Raw genomic sequence first — 7,784 nt, forward strand, 5'->3', positions numbered from 1 at the left:
GTGAGAAAAAACAATAATAATTGATGCATGGTCACTTTAATATTAGTCGCGTTTATTACGTTGCCGCATTGCGCAAAGATTCGGCCGAGATAGTGACTTCTTAGCACGACACGACGTGTGCGTGTGTTGAACATTCGTTAGCGTATCTCAAGACTATTCTTTACCTATTGACTGACGATGTACTTTGACTCCACTTCCCTACGCTCCGCTTTCTCTCTCTCTCTCTCTCTCGTCCCTTTAGGTGCAGGCGCCGCTTTTAGGGCGGTAAGTGACACCCAAAAGGGGTTTGGTTATAAAGGCTGCATCCATCCCCTGATTGTTCGTAAGTAGGGTTGGGTGGCGTATTTAAGCCCGCATCATCAGGTATATGAGCTGTGGGTTCCCAACCCTCTCACACACGACACACACACACAGGGCACACTGGCGCTCGTGCCGCGACAAGTCACAGATAAATCTCTCTTCTCCGTCTCGGCGCCCGCAGCAGCCGCAGTACATCATGCGGCCAACTCGACACGAGAATGCAACATTCGGTACATCACAGAGCGATAAGTACCAATAATTGACAATAATGATGATAGCCCCGATTAGGCCGCAGCCGGCCGCCGGCCCTACGGCCCACGGCGCGCCGGCCAACCCTTGTGCTGCAGCAGCGCAACCGAGACAAACCTTTCCCGGGGCGAAAAATTCATGCGAGAAGCAGAGCAGACCGACCGCACGCAAAGAGCAAACATTTTCCTTCCTCAAAGCTGGGCAGGTCATCTTTTTTCGGTAAATCGCTCTCGCCTTCTGCTCCTGAGTATTTCCCCCTCCACCCATCCCCTTCTCCCCCCCCCCCCCCTCTCTCTCTCTCTCTCTCTCTCTCTCTCTCTCTCTCTCTCTCTCTCCCCCCCTCTCTCTCCCCCTCTCTCTCTCTCTCCTTTCCTCTCTCCAGGCAGACAGTTGTCTGTCTCATACGCGGAGGCGGACCGACAGACTTGATGGTCGCCACACGAATATAAATCGATTATATTCGATCTCTCGCGCGGCTCGAGGAATAATAATAACAGGTGTAATTTGTTGATGAGAGCAAGCGGGGCACAATTTAGAAGGGATCCGATCCGCGGAAAGGGGGAGGAAGAGGGGGGGGGACTGAGGTGTCTCACAGGCGGTCAGGTGCTGGGGAGGCAGGGGCGGCCCTTGATCTCTTCTCAGCTCATATCGCTGACAAATAGGAGGTCTGCGGGTTGTAATTATTGCCCGTGATTTGGATTCGTTTAGCCCCTAATGGCGCCACAGCATATCGCCCCGGGCGGCAGAGTTCAGGCGGGCGCCACCGCAATCGGTGCGTGATGATATCACGACGGCCGGAACCCTATACCGATTTGAGAAATTCCGCGCAAATTTGAGATGGAATGATTGCGTTATTTCCTTTTCTCCAGCGTGTGGCCGAGGTACAAGAAAAAGCATCGGAGAATGATCAAAGAGTATAGGAGCAGTGCTGCGGCGCGTCCTGAGCGTGAGCCGAGATAGCGTGCACCTCTGGGCCCCGGGCTGCTGCAGGAGGATCGCCGCCGTCCCGTCCTCAGCCATGACCCTGCCTCGCGGCGATACCCGTCGGTGGCGCTGCAACAGAAAGAAATGAGAGGATTCCTGTCGAGTTTGTTGGCGGCACATAGCCAAGAAACAGGACAACACAAACAGAAAATGACAAGAGTTTTGAGCAGGAGCTGCAGTGCCGCGTTCCCTCTCTCCCGTTCGCCCTATGTGACCCGCGCAGAGGTCCGCTGTACAATGACAGGCGGCGCACTAAAAGAAATGAGAGGAATCTTCCGTTAGTTTGTTGGCGGCATATAGCCGAGAAACGAGACACGACATACAGAAAATTGCAATATTTTTAAGCAGGAGCTCCCATCTCTCCTCTTGCCCTACGCGACCCGGGCAGAGGACGTCCGCTGTACAATGACAGGAAAGCGCCGCAGACTGCCTTGCACATGCTAATGAGTGCGGACAATACCGCGACGATTATTCCGAATGTTCCCCGCCACGCATGCAAATTTTTATTTAAAGGGTTGGCCGTTTCCTGTTTTTTCTTCGTTGTTGTAAGATTGTTGTCTTTGCGCGCCACGTTTGAATTTCCAATCTAACCCAAAGAATGCCTATGTCTAAATTTTAAATTCGCTTTGCTATAGATGCTACGTTTAACATGCAAAAAAAAACATTTTTCAAACAATACATTTGTGTTTGCTTTTTCATTTTCGTGTGTGTAGGAGTAACACCGTTGGAACGACAACACGAATAAATTTCGGCGATTTGTCATGAATGTAAATGAGAGGCATATGGATCCATTGTTTTGTCCGACATCTCTCTCTCTCTTTCTCCCCCTCTCCCTCTCCCCTCTCTCTCCCTACTCGAGTCTCTCCCTAGCCGGCCTGTCCACAATGGTGAGCGGCCGCAGCTCTCCTTTGCCCCGCCTACCTCTGCCCGCCGCCGCGGAGAGCGTGGTCCATCTTTGTCTCGAACTGCGTGGCTCCGCTCCAAGCCGCGCGATAGAGAGGCACAGGCACACTCCTCTCGAGCTTTCTTGAGAGACGTTCCTATTGGATCAACGAAACGAAGCCGTCACACGGTGCTGCGGTTGTTTATTTGATCAGGGATATGATAGAAGTTGAAAAGTTGCCCCTATCAGCTGTTCGTTAATTCATTTACCTCCTGCGTATACGGCCGCTCCCCTGCCACTGCCAAGTCACAGTCAGCCCAAGTTTCACATAAAGTATTGACTGCATTGGCTTCTAATGACAGGTCGCGGCCGTGCGGTGGTGTCCCGCCCCAGCGCCGGCGCTTTTTCCGTAATTCTTTTGTTTCTAGCGCGGGTCTGGCGGCGGCGGCGATGAGTTAGTATGCGAACCTCACCACCTGCCAGTCGATAGCGTCACTAGGCAGCGTACGGCCTGCGCACAAAGGGAGAGGGAAGTCCTATTGGTGCGACCACTCTTCCTCCTTGCTCGGCGAAACCACACAACAGGCTGCAGCGAGAGAGGGGCATAACTATTCATCAGTGGGAAAGGTTTATCAGCGGCAGCTTGTCGAGCGACGCTGCTGCGCCGCACGGTAGCGATGAGTGATTTTCTTTATTTGCTCGTAAAAACGGGAGGGGAAAAAATGTGGGGTTTGCAAGAGGTCCACTGGTCATCTTTAGTCTTGAGACAGTGACCGTCCCTACCACTCCAACCGAAACAAAAGGTTAGTTCTTGGAGTATGCAAGCGCCATCAAACGCCAACATAAGTAACAAGCGAGGGTTTGGCCGATGCAAAAAATTATTGCTCCAACCCCACTGCGTCTTTAGTATCTATAACACAGGTTTGATGCTATATTTATTTTGGCGCAGTATTGTGCTGCGGTGAAGTCACACACGTGTTAATGTCGGTCGGGCCGTCGGGTCGGTGGCATGCTGATCCACTCCACACGGGGGCCCAACGGGGGCAACAATGCACTGCAGCGCAGTCCAAATTATCTCCGTGTACGGCCATTGTTGCCGGGCGACGAGCGGGGCGGCGCTATCGGGACTGATAACAACAATCCGAATAATGTGTTTGTGTGTGCGCGCGTGTGCGTGTTGTGTTGGCGTGTGTGTGTGTGAGGGAGGCCTATAGCCGGCGGGTGATCAGCCATTGACAAGAATCGGAGCGCTAAAGGTCATTGTGTTGTGCGGAGAGGGTGCATAGCGCGGCCGGCCAGCCGGTGCAGCAGCGAGCGCCAAGTACACTGCCAGAAACAAGTGCTGGTCATTCGCGTGAGTGACTAGTTACTTTTACGCGGTCAGTCAGTTTCAATTTTGAGGTTAATTTGCAGAAATTGAGAATTATACAAAATTATTCTAACAGAATCGTGACCGAAGTTGAATTCTGCTCTGAGAAAACCTTCGAATCAATTGCTTCGAAATTATAAGGAAAATGGTTTGCGACTTCAGAGTATTTGGTTGGGCGCTTTTTAACACAAAACATTGCCTCCATAATACGAAGCATACGATTTAAAGCTTGCATACATTGCAATATCATTTGCTCCATAGCCTACAAGGCATTTGCCAATGTTTTGCAGAAGCCACGCAGCACAAACTTTGTACTACGAGGGAATGCTTTCTATTATGAAGTACCAAAATGCTTCCCAGCTTACAAACTAACTCGTCAATAAGAATTTACCAGTGTGTAGAGAAATTTTCATCATTAAAAAAAAAAAACAACGTTACATTAGAACAGTTTTCGTTTCCTCGCCCTTCGGTGTTGTGCCTTGAATGAATGAACGAATCATTATAATCCTGTTCAAGGCGCAGATGCAAAACAGGTCGTCGGAAATAAGAAAAAAAGTGTTAATATGTTTTCGTAATTGCGGCTCATATGAGAGGCATGACTTTGTGTGTTGTTTCACTTAATTTCCTTAATGTCGAACACAGGCTGGTGACCGGACTCCTCCACCGCAGCTACCACATGTGAGCGCCTCTTCTCATCTTGACATGTTAATTTAATCGTTTTATCTATCTAATTACGTTGGATAGGCGCCCGTATTGTTCGTTATTGTGTAGGAAAATTGAAACAGGTCAATTTTGTGTCCGTCGAAATGTGTTTTCTTAACTTTTGGGTATGAAGCGATACGCTCTGGTGTTCTCCCCGTCTCTGTCGCCCGCGCGGCTGCAGTGCGAGTCAGAGTGAAATCGACGCTCTTGCTGTCGTTGACATGCTGCGCCGTGCGGGCCATGTCGGTGAGGAGACACTATGGCGGAATTATTTAAAGCACCACCATCACCAATTACTTCTCGGCAAATGAGTGTGCTGTTAGGTTAATGAACGTGTCGCGAGCATTGCGCATGTGCACCGCCGTTAACCATACGCCCCAGTACGGTCGGTTAGCTTCTCTCCTGGTCCATAAACAATTTAATTTAAAAATTTGTCGCGAGAGATGGTGCTAAAGAGGTAAAATACTTTGGAACCCGTCGCTTCCGGAACCCGGCACCGCTCCGCGCGTGAATTTGAATGCACCGGGTGAGCGCGCGCGGCGCGGCGAGGCTTTGCCGGTCTGCCGCTAGATGGCGACTCCGGCAGCGCTGTGAGCGAGCGCACGCGGCCGCGCGGCCAGCCAGGAGCAGTGGCCCGCGAGTTCCACGCCGCTTTAGCCTCTCCCCGGGACCGCTCACGTGAACACACGTGTTTAACACGGGACCGCGCGCGCGCCACACACACACACACACACACACACACACACACACACACACACAGCGCGGGCAGGTTTGCGTGTGAAGCGTGTGGACGCGGCTTCCCACTTTTTGGTCTGTACCGCTTCTCTCCTCTATTCTCCCTTCTTCACCAAATCCCCCATGCTTCCGTTTCGACACTACAACACGCAAAACAAGAAAAGGAAAAGCGTACATCTTTTTCCACTGATCAGTTTGTTTCCAATGTTTTTCGCACCTTCTATGTTTCGCTGTAAGGTGTCAGGTGGAATCAACCGATACAAGTTTAAGGGCAAATACAGAAGATAGAAACTTAGCTTAGCCGGTCTTGTACTATGCTACCTTTATAATGCAGCCATACTTTTTGGCCCCCTCTTTCCTATGATCTCCTGCAGATCTCTGTAGTTTTTGTTCGCAACAGTTTAAGCTCTCTAGTTTTTTTTTTTTCAGAAGTATGGATTCTAGGAGGCAACCCGATAATGTCACTTCATAACAATAGTTAATACATGAGTCTCGTCCTAACCCACGAAGTTGACCGTCTTCAATTCGAAGTTAATTTATCAGCTGCAATCAGAATATATCAACGGCTCCACAAGATTTAATTTCACTGAGTTTCACTGTTTGAATTATTCTTTTTGGTAGTTGCAGTTTGTGGCACAAAAGTCAAGTGGTTGTGTCAACCGGCCCGAGCGGGCAGGCAGGGGCGTTGAAGGCTCTGCCGTATGAAAAATCGAACGGCACGCGACGCGGGCGGCATAGTAAAGTGACTGGCGTTCTCTCCGTCGCACTGCCGTTACCCCCATTCTTTACTGTGCTTTTTTTCCCTTTCTTTTCTTTGCTATCTCTGTCTTTCCATTCGCGTGGAATATAGGCACAGTTAGAGGGAGGGAGAGAGAGAGGGATATATATCGGCAACCGCTTGCCTGCCTGCACCCAACCGCAACAACTGCCCTTATCCGTCTCTCTCCCACCCCCGTGTCAATAGGGAACAAGCGCTCCCGATCAAATAGCGCCCCGGGGTGGCTGGTGGGGGAGGGAGGGGGACCCTGAGCAGCGAGGGGCGGCCGAGGAGAGAAGTAAAAAGCAAACCGCTCAGAATTATTTTGGCGTAGAAGGAAAATTCTTTCGCTACCTAATTATTTGACAGAGTATTGTTTACAAATTTAATCGAACGTAACATTTCTTTATCGAGAGTTTTATCAAGACCTCCTGCTTAAGCTTGAGGAGTGGGTCCTTTTTTTTAAAAAAAAAAACGTGGGCAGCCTCGCCGTTTCCATGTCACACCTACCTTCGCTTAGAACTCCCCTATCGCCCACTCCTTTCCCTTTTCCTCATTTCCACCACGAAAGCAGTGTACCGGGTGAGGGAAAGGGGGGTCAGGGGAGGGAGCGAGCAGGCCAACTGACGAGTGAGATAACTTTATAATTCCCACTTGCCATAGGAAATGGGGAAAAGAATGCTTTTGCCTTTTTTGTCGTTATATTATGTTTTTCAGGCAGCGAAAGAATTTTGAAACGCTCGGCGCGCCCTGAAAGCGCGACGGGTCGGGTAAATAAGTTTGACCTTATCTGGGGTGGGAGGAGCCCCGTGGCACTCCGCGAGGCACTCCCGGTGGCAGTGGCGTAGCCTAGCGGAGCCGAGGTGTGCGAGTGTGAGAGAGTCGAGACGGTTGCGTGTTAACGCCAATGCAAAACACTTCAGATTACGTTTCGGTGGGCGGCAGCTGTAATGCTCAGATGTATTTATGGTATGGTTGGGTTTGTGCGCGGGCTTTGCTCGGGAAATAAGAGGTGCGCGTCGAGGTGCACTGCAATAGGTGTATGCGTGCTTTTGTACACGCTGTATTTTTTAAAAATATTTTTATTTTTATTCTTAAATATGAGCAAACTACTACCGGGTCTGATTCAAGGCAATGGCGCAGGGCCTCAGGCCTCAGGCGCCAACGCCAAACCACATCCATTCTGATGCCTCCTCCCTTTCCTTCCAGCCCGAATGTCATTATAGGTTTTGGACGCGGGCTGCAATGCGGGAGCAACGGAGGGAGGGTTGGGGGGGGGGGGGAGAGCCTGAAAAGGGGGCTGAGGACAGCGGGGAGGAATAAGCCAAAGAGCCGGAGCCGGCACGGCAGCGGAGGGGGCTGCGGCTCTCCTGCTCCACCATCTGGCGCCCCCTGGATCTCTGCCTCTCTCTTTGTCTGCCTCTCCCGCATCTCTTCCCCCTTTCTCTGTCACAGTCTTGTAACGTTTCACCCCCTCCCTCGCCTGCCGCGCCTCTCTCCCGCCCCCACGGCGTCTCTCCCCAAAGCGGGACTACCGTCTTCCCTCGAGCAATCGAGGCAGCGCTGTGCTCTCTCCATCTGTCTTCCGCCCCTCTCTCTCGCTTTGTCCCCCGCTGTACGTCTCTATCGCACTCAAGTCCGACGAATGGATGCTCGGGCTCGGTCGCGGCCAGCCAATGGCGTCGGCAGTTGAGTTCGGCGGTACGGCGGGGCGGCCCTCGGCCCCGCGCAGTCCCGCGCAGGCCGCGAGGAATGACATTCTCTCTCTCGTATTCCCCCCTCCCCGCCCGCCGCTCCCGGCCCCC

Source organism: Frankliniella occidentalis, unplaced genomic scaffold, assembly GCF_000697945.3.
Source record: "Frankliniella occidentalis isolate FOCC.00 unplaced genomic scaffold, Focc_3.1 Scaffold39, whole genome shotgun sequence".
Classification (NCBI taxonomy): Eukaryota; Metazoa; Arthropoda; class Insecta; order Thysanoptera; family Thripidae; genus Frankliniella; species Frankliniella occidentalis.